Consider the following 18,570-nt stretch of genomic DNA (forward strand, 5'->3'; position numbering starts at 1 on the left):
AGATTGCCGCCATATACCTTGCGCGGAGGCGATGGATTAGTCATCGCCCAGGGATCCGGCGACGTGTGCTGCAGAGAGAAGGTGCACCTATTTATTGACTCGGCTAAAATGCTGTGGATTAAATTCAATTGTTGAAAATAAAAAATGCTCTCCATTTACTCTCCAATGGAGCCGATACTAACCCATCGCCGAGCGACAAATGCCGGCAATCTTCGCCGTGCAGGATTGAAACGTTACATAAGTCCGACTCTCCTCTGCTCATCAAGCCTCGAGTTCCCCGCTGTATTCAGGAGGGAAAAAAATCGCCGACCACACAAAAAAGCCCGATGCGCGCACCAGCGGGGGGCGAATGAGCCGTCAATTACGATCGAGCGAAGCTCACCGCGCGAGCGCGCTCACTACTTGCACGGATGACGCGATCACAGATGCGTAAAGAATGCATCGTCCGCCGGCGCGTGCACGAAACGTCAGTCCCGGAAACAATTCGATTTTCGCCATTTTCGCTGTCCGCTGCCCCGTAAATTGGATTCGTGAATCGAATTCTCACCGGGAGAGAGAACTGCTGCGCTGCTGTGCCGTTGCAATGCGCTGAGTTGCGCGGAGACGCGTTTAAGGGTGACTTATGGGAGCTTTTTTTGTCGCAGAGGATGAAAGTTTAAGGAGACGTGCGCGCGAGGACCCGCAATTCGAGTGTAGTGGAGGGTAGACGGACGGCCAGCGATTCGGGTGTGAATTTCCGATTGTTCGACGGGTGATGTACTTGTAATTGATATTACGGGGGAAAATAATCACTGCTCGGAATCGAAAATTTAATTAACACAACAACAACAACAACGGAATAATGGAATAATAACGCGCATTTTGATAATCATGCTGGCTAATGAAAAGCGCGCGCGTTACGGGTTTCTGAGAACGGCGAGGCATTTTGGAAATTCGCATTATATTTATGCGGCAGTCGTTAATTCACGTAGAATAAGTAAGCAGCGTGTAGGTATATGCCTGTATTTAATTATGTATCAAAAGCTTTCTCATTACTGCCATTCTTTATGAACATTGCGGCGAAATTTAATTAATTCCATCAGCCATTGTTGCCCCCTCCGATTTAATTAAAATCGCAAATCAACGGTGATATTACGAATACGCGTACGTATAGCCCGCCGACGACGTGCGCGTTATAAAAGCAACAGCCGAAAAGAGCAACAATACATACCCTCGCGCGCGCGAGTAGCACAAAGAAATTATTTTTAAATCCGTGAAATCCGCGCAACCCGACCTCGATATATACCCAAAGTCCCCGCGCGACATTAAGTGCACTCGTGAGCTGTACTCCCCCTTTTTTCACACACGCACGCGCGTACAAATGCCGCAGATTTTTTCCGAGCGGGTCCGTGGGAAGCGTCTGCATCGGGAGCTTCTGTTGCGAGTGTGATATTTTTCTCCTTGTTTCTCCGCGGTGGATGAAAGGTATACTTTTACGTTGAGGTCGAGGGGTGATACGCAATATGTTATGGATTGCTGCAGTGCGTCGATCCGTGGTGAGGGATTAATCAGCCCGAGGAGATGCGTTTTTTGAGTTTGGTACTTGGATTACACGGATGAGCATGTGATTTTTGTTAATAATTTTAATCCGTACGATGGAAATTGAATAAACTGCGCATCTCTGATCAACGCTCGCATAATTTCGATGAGTGAAAATTTACGAATAATTAATTCACCATTTTTAAATCATATACGTATTATATACCTTTGCGAGGTAGCGAGAATTAACAAAATCAAAGGCCATCCAGCGCACTCGTACAATTCCAAATCGTCGGCTATACGAACGACACGCTGTACATCGATGCATACGCAGTGCATGTTGCAGGGGACATAGGAAAATCAAGAGCGGGAGAGAGAGAGAGATGGATGCCCCGTGCGATGCATCGGACAGATAAGGCAGATCGGCTTCTCATTGTGCGGAGCGTGGCGAAGAGAGAGAGAGAGAGAGAGAGAGAGAGAGAGAGAGAGAGAGAGAGAGAGAGAGAGACAGAGAGAGGTTGACGGCTCGCTCGACTGCTCATTTATTAGGATTTCACGCCCGTGATCCCGTTACCGCGCACTGGCTCCCATTTTACGGGGATATTACATTATTGCTGCATTCGCGGCTCGGCTTTCTCCCCTCTCTAATCTTTTTCTCGTTCGGGACATTGTTCTTTGTGTCGGTGATGATTATTAATCCATGAATCGGTAATTTCAATTCTACGAGGAACGTGAGATACCTTTGTTGTTTGACGGTTGGTAAAAATCGCGGTATTCTAAAGCTGACTGTAAATATATTCAGTAATTCGCTAACAAAAGAAGCGCGCACTTCCTTATGTGCATGGACTCCGCAGGTCGGAAAAAGAGCGTCGCGAATAAGGCGCAAGTTTAATTCAGCAAAGGTCGCGTAAAAAGCGCGTCTCTCTCTCTCTCTCTCTATCCGAAAGATCGCTTACAGTTACATAGACTAATCGCCTGTGCAGTAGAGCTGCCAGAGGTCGTTATTCGATTTTTTGCCAAACAGCTCGTCGCTGCTCTACGTATACAGTTAGAACGGGCGTTTTATACCGATTTTGCGCTTACTTTTTTCCCCTGATCGCGCACGCGAGAGGTCGATGAGCTTCGTCCGCGTTTAATTGCAGGGTCGACGCGATAAGAAGCGCGATGAAAGCGTTTTATTGTTAAGGTTGTATTGCGGACAGGCTGTAAAAGTGCGGTTATACAGGTAAACTGAAATCATGCATATGAGCTGCTATTAATAGTAAACCGAACAACGCCTCCTCATTCCAACATCCTCGATCTCCCATATCCCTCGAGCGCAAAAAGCCATCATACCCACAGCAGACACGCGCCACTGCAGCATCTCTGCCGTACATGTGCGAGATATGTCCAGACGACACCGATATAGGGTGAAGGGCCTGAGGTGGCCTTGAGCCGCGCAGTGGCACGTCCCGTCGTCATCAAGGACTTCCGCTCGAGGCCGTCCGGCTCTGCGCGCAGCTCGATGAGATGACTATAACGAGCCATCACCATCAGCGAGTCTGCGCGTAACGGTCGTGCATCGACGCGCGGTTTGTTAGAACGAATCGCGAGGAAATGAGTTGCAGCCGAGTAGACGCATCGACTAATGAATTTCACAGTGACGAGGATTTCGAATGGCTCTCGAGTACACGGGTTACCTTCGAATCAGAAAAACGAAAAAGCAACGCAGCTGCCTCCGGTAAGTACCAGAGCATCTAGTCGCCGGAAGAAAAAGAGAAGCAGCCCCCGTGCGAGTGATCCGTCACCCGAGAGAGACGCACATCGTGTACGGCACTCTTGCGCGCTTGCATTATGCAGCCCTTTAACCGGGGCTGGCTCCTTTCTTCGCTCTCGCGCGATCCGCCCTAATCGTATTCATTAAAGTGCTCGCTTTCAATGCAGCTCCCTGCGGCGACCTTTGACTCGGCGCTCGCTTTCTTCTTCCGGAGAGTGCCGCTGCGGCTTGGGCGAGAATGACAGGCTTGCCGGTGCTGTTAGCGAGGATTTTTAAATTTAAAAAACGAACGTTTCGACGACGGCGATAACTCAAAATATTCGACAACGCGTTAGAAACGTTTTCATCAATGCGCGAGCGCCGAATAAAACTCTCTGTCTCTCGCTCGGCTCGAAAAAAGCTCTAGTCATACAACGAAATCCACTTTTACAATGACACTCCGCGCCGCGGAGCGAGATCCGAGCGGAGGAATAAAAAGCCATAAAACCGGCAGTTCCAGCGGCTCAACTCGCGCGAATACATCGGAATAATCGCCGACTTACAATGCTTCTCTCTCACCCTCTCGTTGCCATCAATAAAACGCGAGTAGCGCGCGAGTCGGTTAGCTTCGCGCTTTCGCCGTTGGGGCAAGAGAGAAAATCCTCTCGACGACTGGCCGCACGCGAATTTCCAAGATAAAGCTCGCCACAATGGAGCCGATGGTTTTTGGTATTCGGCCAGTGTCGGCAGCGCCGCGGCTACTCTACTGCAGCTCTGATTGACCCGAGCTTTCGATAACAATGAGCCGCGCTCGGGGGTTTATAAATCTGCGCATTGTTGCGGCCAATGACTTACTCGAGAGGTGATGCTTTTTGTTCGCGCGAGCTTTGTCAGCGATCCGCCTCGGTTTGTCTCCGTCAGCGCGTGCGAGCTTCCAGAGAGTTTGGACTCGCTGCATTTTTACGACGCCCCATTAGCCTCCTTCTCGACGACTTTTGCGTCTCTTTTGTGTCCTTTGTGCGCTCGCGAACAGATTTGTATACGGTTTCCCCCGCACATTAAGGCAACCCGATATACCGCGGCGTTGGGCAGATTTTTCAAAATTCACCGGCGCCTTTTTCGCCTTTGAAACCCCATCAGCGGCCAGCTCCGTGACGAAAAACCTCATCATCGTCCCCCGTATCGAGTTCTCTCTCTCTCTCTTCTGGCGTTCGTAGAACACTCTAAAATTTCAGTAGCAGAGTATCATTATGGCGCACGACGAGGAGGAGAGTAAACATCTGCAGCCGCGCGTCCACTCGAGCGCAGTGATCCTACAATTTGCACTGTAACTGGCGACATTCTCACCGCGAGCTACTGCATCTGGTTTTGAAAGTGGCGGGAAAAAGACGCGCACGCGTGCCGCCGGCGTATAATTATGGATTAGATAAATGAAAGGATGATCGTCGTCGGAGGGGAGAAGCTAGGGTGCGTACGTACCCTCTCGAGCTAATGGCGCGCGTGCGGTGGTGTCTCTCTGTCCTCGAGTTGGCTGCTTTTGATTGATCCGCTCGAGAGATAAAATTATAAATTCGTCCTTGCGCAATCCGCGAAATCGAGTCAAAAAGCGCGTTAACGAATGAAAATTAAATTTCACGAGCGAGCCGCGGGCAATTCCAGCTGAAATTAAAAATTTCCCATAGCATTTACCGGGCGCTCCCACATTCCCCGAAAAAAAAAAATCACGAGCGCACCCCTCGACGCATTAGTACACGCGCATTCCACTCAGTCTCCCATATATACATGGGTGCGCGCAGGGGAGGTCGCGCGCGCGCGCGACGAGACAATACGCGACAGCGACAGAATAGCCGGTAACGGAGCATCGCCGGGATGATCTGATTAGCGCACGCTCGCTCGCTCGTCATGGGAAAGTCAGAGAGTGAGCGGACGCGTGCGCGCATTATGCGTATACCTTTGGAATTAATTTAATTTTCACGCGCGGGGGATGAGACTCGCTGCTGCTCCCCTGCCGCAGGTATAATGAAAAAGTTAAATTAACGTTTTGCGAGAAAATTAAATCTCAAACGCTGTTATAACAATGCATTTTTCAACCGAACCTTTCCGAGCTGAGCGAGAGAGAGAGAGAGAGAGAGAGAGAGAGAGATGTGGAGGCCATAAAGCAACACACCGACAGCGCAGTTCTGTACAGAGAGGTAGTCCAGCCTCAATTTCATAATGAAAGTTCCGAAAGAAACGCACGTTCCGGCGACTTTTCTCCTACTCCGCCATACGTTAGCCTCCCCTGCTCTTCGAACGGACAGGAACACGTACTCTGGTACAGCCGAAGGAAGTCGAGCTCGGGATGTAGCTACCGATCGGGGGGTGGCTCTTACCTAAATAACCACTCAGTCACTCGCTAGCCCTCTCTCTCTCGCTCTTTCGATGCCGTTACGTGATGTAAAAGCTCGTATACGTATAAGCTCGCTCGGCTCCCGCTCGCTCACTCTTTTCCAGATTAACGAGGCCATTCTCAGATTGATTTCTCCGGAAAGCTCTCCGACCTCGTACTGTGTGTGTGTGTGTGTGTGTGTGTGTGATGCAGTCCGCGGGAAAGTCTTGAGAAAACCTTTTTTTTATGAACTTTGCACTCCTAAAGTACCAGTTTCTTAAAAAAAAACAACTATTCCCATCGTCAAAAATCAAAGTCCACACGATGCCTTCGGCACAAAAGACACCGAGCGCGTCGCGCTCAAAAGTATCGAGTGTCACGATTCGCGGCGCGAAAAATACGCGCTGCGTTGGCATCTCCGGTTTCAGCTGCAGCAGCGCAACCGACGCACCGGAGCTTCTTTTCGCGGTGCAGCGCAAGCACTGATATACGCAGCCCAGTGAAACCAGAGACTGTTTTCGCTACACGATTTTTTCGACGCGTCAGGCCTTTTTTACGCTCGTTACGTGTATGCGCTCTTGATTAAAACCAAAGCCGAAAACTCTAATTACTCTCCCCAAAAGTCGTCCAGCCCATCTCGCACACCCTTCGCAAAATCCCGTACACACAAACAAGTCAGAAATCGAGTCTCCGGCGACGAAGGGCCGGTCCTTATCAGCGCCGACCATATATACGGCAGCGGCGGCGGCGAATACATTACACGCGTCGTTTAGATGATTGGCGGAGATTGGCGAGAGAAAAGAGCGGATCGCCGAGATAAGGAGCGCGTGTCGCGCGCAGCGAGAGAAGTAAAAAGCCGACACGCGTGCGGTGTAATGTTTTGAGCCGCCGGCTGACGCTTCATAGGGGGACGAACGATCAGGTCGAAGATGAGGGGTTGAACCGCTCGACGACGTGCACGCGGCGGCTGGTCCCTTTGTTCGCTGCGGAACGACGCAGAGACTCGATGGCTTCTGTATTATAAATCTGGAGTATCGGTATTTTCGGCTATGGCGCGCATTAGTGCTCCGGAGAAAAATCTTTGCAAAATATTTACCCAGAGCCTGCTTCGTTACGGGAAAAGGGACTAACGAAGCGCGAGAATACAGCTCGATCGTTATTACAGCCCAGTCCCGATCTTCGCTCAGTGCACGTACGTAGCGAAAATCTCCCGCGTACAACACGCTGGAAACATCGGCGCGAGTCTATCTATACGTGTACAGAGAGAGAGAGAGAGAGAGAGCGGTGTATATAACGGAGGAGGAAGAGAGGACGACGCGGAGGGAGGGAAACAGACAGAGCGCCAGCCGAGGCACGTAATGGCGTGTCGGAGTTAACCGGTTGATAACCATCAGTTATAATTAACTCAGGCCAACCAGCGAACAAGCCAACCCTGGTAACTGTACTCCCTCTCTTTCTCTCTCTCTCTCTCTCTCCTTGTCTTTCTCATTATCTCTCTCATTCATTTCGCCCGCGCGCGCAATACACACCCGCCGCCGGCTTTCGTCTTGTCTCGTCTCTCCCGCGCGTGACTGTATTAACAGCGCGTGTATGTGTGTGTGTGCGAGAGAGCTTCGCGCACATAATTTCACGCGCGTCGCGTATTAACGCCGCGGCGTCCAATCGCGCATGTGTACACCTACATCTATACAGATCAGCTGTCGGCGATGATCTTATAGCAGCGCGTCTCGAATTTCCATTATCGCTGATTAATTCGCGCGGAGCCCGTTGTTGGCCCGACGAGAGCTTGATTAGATTTGGGAGACTGTTTCGCGCGAAGTTACAGTCGCTGCGCGTGTTCGTTCGCGCGTCGGACGATTGATGAGCTTGGGGTAGGCCGATAGATGGCGCGTGGGCGATTTTTCGTTTCCCTCGTATGTCGAGAAAACTTTTTTGAGTTTCCTGCTCGAGTCACCCGTGCTATAACTGTCTAAGCCATTAAACATTGAATTCATTATTATTTCCTTTTATGTCCCATGCAATATCCCGCTCGAGCAATCTCAATGGGAGAGTAAAAAAGGGCCGTTGCATATAGCGCGCAGCAAAGCGATCCATCAATCAGCAGCAGCAACAAACGAATACATCACGTCACGAAAAATCGCAAAGCGAAAGAGCAAACAAACCAAATTAAAATCTCACAATACGTACAACGCAAGAGCAGCTCTCTCTCTCTCTCTCTCTCTCTCTCTCTCTCTCTCTCTCTTTCTCTCTCGCAACAACAACTTCCCTTATACACACGCGCAGCAGCAGCAACACTCGAGGGCAGCGCTTTTCTCAGGCTACAGTCGAGCGCAACGCTAATCCCCATTGTCGAGCGCGACGTAAGCCCGTAATTGATCGACTCGATCCGCGGGGCATACACGCAGCGCCAGACGTCCGACGCCGTCGCGACGGCCCGATTTCATGCTGTGCATGTGCGCGTATACGTATTAAACTGCGTTGCTGTCTTCGCAGTGATTAGAGGAGCCGGTGAGATCTTTTGGATTTAGGATTTTTACTTCGGAGTAGAAGCAAATCGGTTCGAATTTTCGAGCCATAGATCAGTCGATTGCAGGACAATGCACCGACAGCATCAGCATCCATTAGATCCGTCGTCTGCATTTCGCCTCCTGACACTTTCCCTTTCCCTCGACTCTGCACACACAGCCGGTACACGATCGCCCCTATATACACCGGGGATCCTTCGACCGCCGCGATACAATCGCGATTATTATCAATGGATTTCGACTGTCATTAGCCCTTACGTAAACTACGAGCCACAGCTCGATATCCATGGGAAACCGATGCCTCTCCGGCTCTCTCTACACCTATACCTACGCGCATTAGGGGATGAGGGTCATTAGGGGATGATCCACTTTGTTTTTTAACCTCGAAGGGATACGCGGCGTCAAGCTCGGGATTTGCATAATGCAATCGATAGACACACGCGGATGATGCCGATGAATGATCGTCTTGGCTGCGCTTGACTCGCGCGGCTGTGATTAACGATCGGCGCGATTAGCATACGTACTTCGAAATACTTTTTGAATTCCGAGTATACGTATAACGTTTTAATCCGAGCAAATCTCTCGCGATATCACTTTCTCGACTAATTTCCCGGACTAAGCAGAACAAATGCTCTCCGGCGTTGTACAACAGGCGGAGAGGGCACCCCGCGGCGGCGCACCGCCGATAAATTCACCCCGCCCCGGGGTGTTCGCATCGATTGTTTATTTATTTACGCTGTATCGACGACCGCGATTTTTTTCCTCTTTCCACGTACGCCAGGCGCGCGAGATTATAATCCCTTAACCCCTACACTCTCGCGGATTTCTTTTTTTCGCGTCGATGCCTCGATATCTCTTAAGCTTGCTTTAGGACGCAGGGATTTTCGGAGAATTTTTTTCTCGCACGCGAGAAGCAAAAAATCAAAACCGCAGTTTCTCCATCAAGCTCGTGTATACTCTTTTGTGCTCTGCCCACCCCTACTTTCCGCAGGCGCAGCGAGCCTTCGCCTCCGGAGTAGCTGCACACACCCACACACACACACACACACATACATAGAGCAGCGGGAGAGGGTGGGAGCCGGCGTATTCCGCGTGCCGATGGAAACGCTGGCTTCTCGTGGCACGGAGAAGTTAATTATAAGCGATACCAATCTCTCCGAGCTTATGTGTGTGTGTGTGTGTGTGCGGCCGCCACTGGGGGAAGCCCTGACAGCCAATTACCACCCCGTGCCGCGGCGCTGCAGAGCTACCCTCGCTGCAGCTCTCTCGCGCACGCTTTCGGGCCGATATAGGAAATTAAAAGACTTAGCGATGATTGCAAGCTCGAGAGAGAATATACATCTACGTATGTGGAGAGAGAGAGAGAGAGAGAGAGAGAGAGAGAGAGAGAGAGAGAGAGAGAGAGAGAGAGAAAGGGGGAGAGATAAAAGTACTCGCGATGACTTTAATTGCCTCGCGGCAAAGGGGAACTTTGCTTCGGTTCGTTAAAGTTTTCGGCGAGGGAGAGAGGGAGGGGGCGATGATGATTTTTTTCAGCAAGGCGATAGCGATGATGGTCGTTGGATTACCGCTGTTTCTTTCGAGAGAGAGGGGGTGGGGGATTATGCGCGCATAAAGCGGAGGGAATAATGTAAACATTTTTTTCTCGAGAACGTGCGACTAAAATTCCCGGAAGATCGTTGATAATTGAACGCGAAGCGTCTCCCGCTAAATAAAAGCTCGCGCACCCCCTCTCCGACGATTCAAATCTACTTCTCGATCGAAGCCGCAGCGTACACAGAGCGCGCGGGTATACATAAGGTTGAGCGTCGCTGGAGAAAGTGGGTATACACAAGCGAGTGAGAGAAGCTAAAGTACAGACGAGTAGCGCAAAGTAAAAGGGGTTGGCTCGAGTCGACTCGCTCGAAATGGATGTTACTTAGACTTCTTCGAGCGCACTATACTCTTTTATCTCGCTCTCTCTCTCTCTCGCTTGCTTGTGTATCTACGCATACATTTCTACCGCTTCTTACGTCACTTTCCCTCTCTCTCTCTCTCTCTCTCACGCTCGCAGCGCGCGAACACTTGCTCGCTTATTATTTCCTCGAGAGAAAAGTCTCGGAGCTGTCTCATCGCTCCCCCGTCCCATTTCTTTTTCACTTTTAAGCCTTTCCCCGTCCTTCGCACTCAAAGAGCTTTCCCCGTCCCGTAGCCGCAATCCTGCTCGCGCGCGCGCGCGCGAGTCTGCGTAAAATTCACTTCCCCGTCCTACTGCCGACACGACGTCCTCGGCTTTTAGACTATATAACACGTGGAGCTTTTTACTCGCTTTAAATAAAGATAACGAGCGTCGATATCGAAGCTCCACCCATTCCACATCGGCAGCAACAGCAACAGCAGCGGCGGCACACGAGTCTCTCGCAAGCAGCAGCAGCACGTGGAGAATATCAGTATATAGCTCCGACCGGGCGGTAACTAGTTTCTGAGCAGGTCACCCCAATTAACGTTTCCACATACAGCACCGCCGCCGTTGCTCTCGCTCTCTCCCCCCCCCCCTCACTCCCACCCTCGCGCAAACTTATAATTGCGAAAGGAGCTGGCAATTATAATTGCTCCTGGCACGTCCGACGACGCGCGCGCTGAGAGACGAGCGAATATAACTACCTAGCGCCGCGCAAGAGGGGCAGAGGGGAAGAGAGAGAGAGTGAGAGAGATGCTTCTCGACTCCGCGCGCGCGCGGAACAAACATCGCGCGAGCGCCTGTATACCGCGATAATTAGCTTTTCTTTCCCGGCGATGCTCGCGTTAATTGAGCCGGATTTTCGACTTGAATCGATACGAGGCCAGTTCACCCCCGGGGAATGCCTGTGAGAGGCGGTAAAATTACGAAAATTACGCGAGTATAAGAAGGCCGAGGGTGCAGTAAAGCAAAGTGGAGTGAAAGAGGGGGCAATAAAAGCTCGCGCGCCTTCTCTCTTTCGCTCTTGGAAAGCCGCAAAACAGAGTGCAGGAGAGAGAGAGAGAGAGAGAGAGAGAGAGAGAGAGGGAAAGTCGACTTCCGGAGCGACGCGTCCGGTGTATAAGGTCGGCCGCTACTCTGGCGCGCCGCCGCCGGCGAATCGATTATTTAAATGCGCGCTGTACTTACTCCGAAGAATAGAGGCCGAGAGTGCTGCTGGCGCGCTTGAATTAAAAGCTCGGCGTTGCGCCGAATTTTATCGTATACTCGATACACCCTACGCGGGAGAGGGAAATTCAAAGCCAAGAGAGAGAGCCGCACGCGGATAAGGAAGAGAGGAGAGACGTCGAGTCGAGGCGGGGGATCCAAGACTCCGGTCAATTAAGTGCAGGAAATTAGAGTTTTAATTACGCAGTCATTCAGAAAATTACATCGGTGCGCGGCTCGGAGGAGAAGAAGAAGAAGCGGCGGCGCCCCGTCGCCGCCTTGTAAGTGCAAAGCCGTCAAAGCGCGCTCCGATGCGCGGATGTGTATGTATATAGCTATACACTCTCTCTCTCTCTCTCTCTGCCGCTGTATCTCGGCTCTCGCGCTCCTTTTTCGAGCGAGCGAGCTCGTAAAGCGCCGGGAAAGGAGTCTTCCTTACGAGGGATGGATTTTCTTTAGTTTTCGCGCTCGAGGGCTGCGGCCTATCGCCGTTTGATTTGATTGCGGGGGAGTTTGTTACTTCATTTTTTTTTTTAATACGCCGTTAAAATTCAGCGATTCAACTCGTGCGAAACAATTTCAATATAACGAAGCTACGGCGACTAATTTCCAAATAACACAGTACAATCCCAAAAATCAGACGACGTGCATACGTCGCACTAATGATTATCAATTTATCGAGCGGTAATATATAACGAAGCGTGTAACGCGGCCATCAAGTGCCGGGCACCGAGAAACTCTGATCTCTCTGTCGACTTCCGCGCGCATGTGCGTGTACGCGATCGAGCACGTCAAAGCTCGAGCCGTCGTCGGTTTCGCGCGGCTGGACGGCTGCTGGACTAACGAACATTAATAATCGATCGCGCGCAGTTCCGATCGTCCCTACTGTACTTCGAAATAGGAAGGTTGGAGCTACAGCACTTTTTAATAAAAAATTCAAGCGCAAAGTCCGAGATTAATTCTCGCCAAAAGAAGCCGTCACTCCCAAGCGCAGCCGGATTCGTACCTCTCCCTCTTCAGGAGAGCAGCGGCAGCAAACGGCTGTAACTGATGCCCGGTTACAGTGCGGCGACGGCCAGACCCTGAACGCTTGCACAATGGGGCGTCGAGAGGGCCGCGCTGGAGCTCAAATCTAATTACATGCTCTGTGACGGCTACTCTCGATGTCCTTTCCCTCTCTCTCTCTCTCTCTCTCTCTCTCAATCCGCATGCTGTACTCTATATCTTCGTCTGGATCTGCGACTGTCGGGAGGGTTCTCCCTCCCTCTCTCTCTCTCTCTCTCTCGCTCTGCACTGCGGACTTCTTCGGCCACACCGCGCGCTAATGGGATTGCTATGACTGATTTCCAATTAACGCGCGGTGCGGTGTGTAACGCGCGCGAGCGAGCGATAGTCACTGTTAATTTCGGCACTGACGCCCCTGCTGTTGTCGCGTGTGTGCTCGGAAAGATGCCGGCCGACGCTGATGAATTGATTACGTGGGGTATTAGCGTGGGTTAGCGAGTTGTTGAATTAATTGCGACGACGTCGTGAAAAAATAATTGCGTTCAATCGAGTAAATCGCCTAGTCCAAAGCACACTCGCATAGTTCGTCAGCTCGTCGCTCGGGGCTCCGCAAATGAATCTGATTTCGAGCGTCTCCGTTCTCGCCGACGTCACGCCGGGAATTGCGAGAGAGCTGAGAGCGATATTACGCCGCCGAACCGACGTCCGGTTTCAGTTGGCCGAAAAGCCCACCGCAGCCGGATATAAAGCTCGGCACACATCGGACGATCGAGACTAGTCGAGCTTATTACGCGGCTTCCTGCGTCGGGTCGATTTGACGAACAGACTGGTCTAATTAATTTTAATTTTCCGAGTAGAAAAATTTCCTCACATCGTGACGTCGATAAATTATCCGTTTCCGCGATTCGAATTCAGCGCGTGTATACAGCCTGGAATCGGAGCAAGCGCTTGCAGCTGTTATGAATCATTGTGCTGCTTTGCCGCCGGTCGGGGCTTTTAATCTAGGATCGGATTGATCAATCAGAACTCCAAATTGAAGGCCTTTTAGTAGCCCGATATGTGCGCGAGCAGCCACCGCGGTTATACCTAATGAAACGCGTTATCGATTATTACTCGGATTAACACTGCGATGCGCCCCGTGTTTGTCTTGCGCGCTGATTAATATACTTTTCCCGCGAGAGTTTATTTACATACAGCGCCGCTTTTTTTACAATTTCAACTAATTCCCTCTCTCACTCGATTCGCGTAATTAATCGCGTAACCGCGCGTTCGAAAAAACTCGGTTTGTATGGCTAATTTTGCTGAGAGCACCGCTTATTATTCAAAGTAATCCCGCTGCGTTCGAGAGGCAAAAATCGCGTTATCAATGCAGCCCGAAGCGAGCAACAAAAGCCAATGCCGCTCATTATCCCGACACCTCGAGAGAGCTGAGCGCGTTTAAACTGAAACCATCAGCGTTGCGAATTCAAACCAGAAATTTCAGTCGCGCGCGTCAACTTCCCGTAGAAGGCATCAATCGCGCTCTCGGCTACTGCAATCCGGTCCCTCACTCTCTCGCTCTACACCGTGAAACCGGAAAGCAGCCGACAATCGATTCACGCCCGTAATTATCGAGAGCCGCTTGAAAAGCAGCAGCAGCGGCGGCGGCGGGAGAGGAGGACAAAAAGAGAGCGCGAAACACAGGAAACCGTTCCGCTGCCGGTGTGCATTAACGAGTGACAAGTGAAACGCGCCCGGTGTATGGCCAAGTGCGCTCGCGACCCCGTGCGAAAATTTCGTCTCGCATTATTGTCCTCTCTCTGGGTAAACTCGCGAACGTATCGAATTTGAATTCGCTCTAGAGAGCTCCGAGGGGAAAAGAGAGCGGATTTTAAGTGCCGGTATCATTAGGCCGGGATCTGCTCGATTCCGATCGCATGCAAGAATGTCGAACGATCCCGAGTCGATAACGACGTAAAGCGGGTATATCTCGCGGTACTTATACGTATATATGTATACGAGCGAGAGAATAAGAAAAAGGATCTTATCGGCGGCTTCCACTCGCGGAATCGGCGATGCATAATAAGACGTGCGGTAGTAGTCGCCTCGCGCGACGGGAAGAGGCGGTCGAGTAGTGGCTAAAGTGCTGCTGCTAATCGAGATAGAGGGGGAAGGAAAAAGACTCGCGCGCGAAAGAGGGTATATAATGGAGAGCGTTAATTTTCGAAATGAAAACGAGACATCCATCTTTCGGAGAGAGAGAGAGAGAGAGAGAGAGAGAGAGAGAGAGAGAGAGAGAGAGAGAGAGAGAGAGAGAGAGAGAGAGAGGAACGCCCGGCGCATTAAAGTAATGAATTAATTTCCATCTCCGTCCCTCCGGCGTCGGAAAGTTGAATCTCTTGTTCGGCTCTCTTCTTTTTCCTGCGCGCGCGAGAGTCGTCGATTCGCACAGCCGCTCTCGGGTATTTATATCGCATTTATTCGCGGCTATTATCTCTATTAGTTTGGCTTACGCCGCCGTCCTCCCTTTATCTCCAGCTCTCTCGGGCCGCATTCGAAGTAACCGAGCGAAGCTTTACGCCCGAGATTTAAGGTCTATTTTCTTAATTATAAGCGAACGCCGAAGTAACGTCTCAATTTTACATGTGAAAAGCTCCCTCTGAAAATTCGTCAAAGCTCCGATTCGCAAAAACCTCGCTTTATTCGGTAATAAACAGGCTCTCCCTCTCTGCAGGCGATCCTCAACTATATAATTACGCATAATTTCTCCGTCCTCGTAGGCTCGAGTATAATTAAAAGCGGCGCGCGGAGTGGACGCGCAAGCGCGAGAGTGAATTTCCATAATATCAAAGAAGCTCGTAAGGAATTCGGCAAGTTTTACGCCTCTTAAAAGAAAGAGAGAGAGAGAGAGAGACGGCGAAACGCCGCCGCGAGAACTAGCGATGCGCGCTTTTTATTAAAACGAAAAAGCTCAAAGGCCGCAAGCACGCGACAACTTTGGGGGATTCGTGTGTGCGCGCTCGAGAATAGCGGAGCTCGTTAGCGTATTCATGGCTTTATGGAACAATTAACCCTTTGAGGGACAGTTTAATTATAGAAGCGATTAAACATCTTAACGTATAAACACAGAGAGAGAGAGAGAGAGAGAGAGAGAGAGAGAGAGAGAGAGAGAGAGAGGAGCCGGAGGGGGGATCAGAGTCGGGCAAGCTCGTGCACTGCGCGAAACTCGAGCTGGCAGGAGCTTTCTCCTTGATATTCGGTCATTTTGCTATCGTAAACAAACTCGAGAAGAAAAAACCCGTCTTCGAGCGAGCTCTAATCAATTGGCCCTAATGCCTTCATTTCCCTAAGAAGTCTCGCATATTCCCCGAGGAATCCGGCATCCCTCGCGCGGGCGCGAACAAAAGCGGAGCTGGCTCATCGTCAAAGACACAAAGCTCGATCGCGCCACTCTCACACGTACACCCTCTTCCTTTGCCTACTGCAACCCTATACGCACAGCGAAAGCGAGAAAAAGGAAGAAAAACATCGAGGCAAAAGGAAAGACACAGCTCACCGGCTGCTGAAAGCCTGCACCTCGCGCGGTGGCGTTTAATTATTTTAATGCATCGCATCTCTCTCTCTCTCTCTCTCTCTCTCTCTCTCTCTCTCTCTCTCTCTATCTCTCGGCGCTTTGACCAAGACGCTACTTCGGCGCGTATAATACACCTAAGCTTTGTGTCTCGCTTTTACATTTTCGCGGCACGCATCAGGTTCTTCCTCGAAAGTTCTCCGGCCGGCTGTACAGCGTTGACACGAGCTGCTGCCGCTGCTGCTACCCTCACGTTATTAGTATGTTAATTGCTGTCGCGGCTAAAGAGCTAAGGGTGGCCGTGCGGGGGTGGGATTTGATGGCGTGCGAGGCTGTGTATGTGATCTAAGAGGGAGAGCTGGTATAGTGGATTTTTAAGTTTATAATTTATTTAAATGGAAGTGGGCGGTTGAGATTTTTGTTGCCTGATGAGTTGGAGGCTATTTTTTTCATGCTCGCAAGCTCGCAAGCGACGTAATTATGAGGAAATTGGAGGACGGAGTGGAAATCGCGTGTCGAGGCTGCGGCTTAATAATTTCGGCGATAAATTTTAATTACTCCCGCGTAAATTTTATTCTCTCTTGTAGAATCGATATGGTTTTCAAACGCTCAGCTCTCGTCAAACAGTGAAAGAGCAATCCGACGATAATATCCTCGAGAGAGAGAGAGAGAGAGAGAGAGAGAGAGAGAGAGAGAGAGAGAGAGAGAGAGAGAGAGAGAGAGCCGCGAGGCTAATGCACGCGATCGTCAGTGGGCGACGCTGATGGCTGCCACTTTTATTTTTCCGACTAAGAGAGAAGCAGGATACGCATCGACGACCGCAAATGATAGACCGGAGCCAATGTAGCCCGCAGCAGCGGCGACGAGATTCTCGCGGAGATCGGACGGGAAGGCCGTTTTACGCTCGCTCTCCGATTGTTCATACCTCACTGATTGACAAACAATTTACGCGTCACCTCATTTCTCCGCAAGACAGTCTATAAGGCGCATACAATCAAGCCGACTTCCTTCAATTTAACTTTCCAAATCGAGCCCGTCACGTCCGCGCGCTCAGCATCGATTCCATCGACTTCATCAGCCAATCATCCGTCGCAGCGTAATCCGACCTCGCCAGACAAGGACACACTCGCTCGTCGTCGTCGTCGTCGTCGTCGTCGTCTGAACAAAAAAGCCGAGCCATCAGTGCGCACAGAGCAAAAGGAGATCCCGAGAAGAGCAGCAGCGGCTGCAGTTCCTTCGATGGCGAAACGGTGATTCGCGCATTCTACGCGTTTTTAGCTTGCGCGAGCGAGACATCCGACGCTTCGCGAGAAAGGGTCGAGCGAGAGTATAGAGCTGAGAGGCGAGATGGGAAAAAGGCGTTTTTCCGCAGCGGCGACGACGACGGCGGCCATCGGAAATCTCACGGGGAGCAGTTGCGAGAGCCGATGATCATTACGCTTAATGTAAGCGCTCGTTAATGGCTGTACGGTCGAGTCGTTAAGAGAGAAAGAGTCGAGGGAGTGTATATTATGTGCCGAAGGTTTTTCGGTTTTCGATCACTGTATCCTCGTCGCTGAAACTGGTTATGTGGTGTACTGTATATGAAGGAAAAAACAGTCAAATCAGAGCGGAAGCTATTGGCTGGCGACGATAGGTGTGCCTTGTTGGACCGACTGCAAGCGGGCCGCTCATGCTGTAACTGAAACTATAGTATATTACGTGCCCAGGTAGGAAAAAACTTGAACAGTCCATATCTCGTGTACATTGTCACCCGAGGAATGTGGTACTTTCGGTGCAGGTGTGGAGAAAAGAATTTTTTATACTCATAAGGACCGGAGACAGTTTATGGACCAGAGCTAAGGTGACATCAACGGCTCTCTAATCAAAAAGCCCCAAACTCATCGCGCACATTCCCGGTCGTCAAAACAGCCCGCGAGAGATAATCTCAGCCCCATCGACACCGTCGAACCGCACAATTAGCTAAAATTCAGTCCGTCTCCATACTCTCCTCGCCGAGGACGCGCCATAAAATAGGCGACGTAAAATTTAGATTGCCGGTCTGACGACTACTACGACGACGAGGACGAGGCTTCTCGCGCGTATAAGAAAGCCACTCTCATCCGCAGAGCGCCGGCGTTGCGGGAAGCAATCGCGCAAATTGAAATACTTTTTTCACTTTGCGAATTGTTTGAGTGCTACGCGCCACTGCCTGCAGCGCCGGGGGTGACTTGGAATTGCGGATTTTTGATTTGTCGGCGTGTATTGGAAAGGCTGGAGTAGGATTTTTTTTTTTTTTTGTTCAATATCGGTAATAGTTTTCGATGGATTATCGAATTTGTTAAGACCGAGAGAGCGCTCGTTGAGAGATTGAAATTTACACAACGCGCGCGCGCGCGTGAAGTTTGATGTAAAAACTTTTCGAGTGCGGAGAACAATGTTTGCTTATACACAGCGAGCGTGGGAGAGGTTGAAAAAATTACGATTAAAAATTCTCTGCCTCGCGATGATGAGTTTGCTCTTGATTTATTTTTTCAGAAAGCTCGGTAGATAGCAAACACGAGCTTGTAATAACGAAGCTGAAATTACATCGAATAACGACGATCGGGTGGAAGTTTAAATCGAACACAGAACCGCACACATTTTCTCCGCTAGTCAATTTAATATCTAATTAACTCTCGGAGGGAAAATATTTAACGCCGGCGTAGAATGAGTTTTTTGGACAGCACAGCGCGCGGCGCTGGC

This window comes from Nasonia vitripennis, chromosome 3 (genome assembly GCF_009193385.2).
Source record: "Nasonia vitripennis strain AsymCx chromosome 3, Nvit_psr_1.1, whole genome shotgun sequence".
In the NCBI taxonomy this organism is placed as follows: Eukaryota; Metazoa; Arthropoda; class Insecta; order Hymenoptera; family Pteromalidae; genus Nasonia; species Nasonia vitripennis.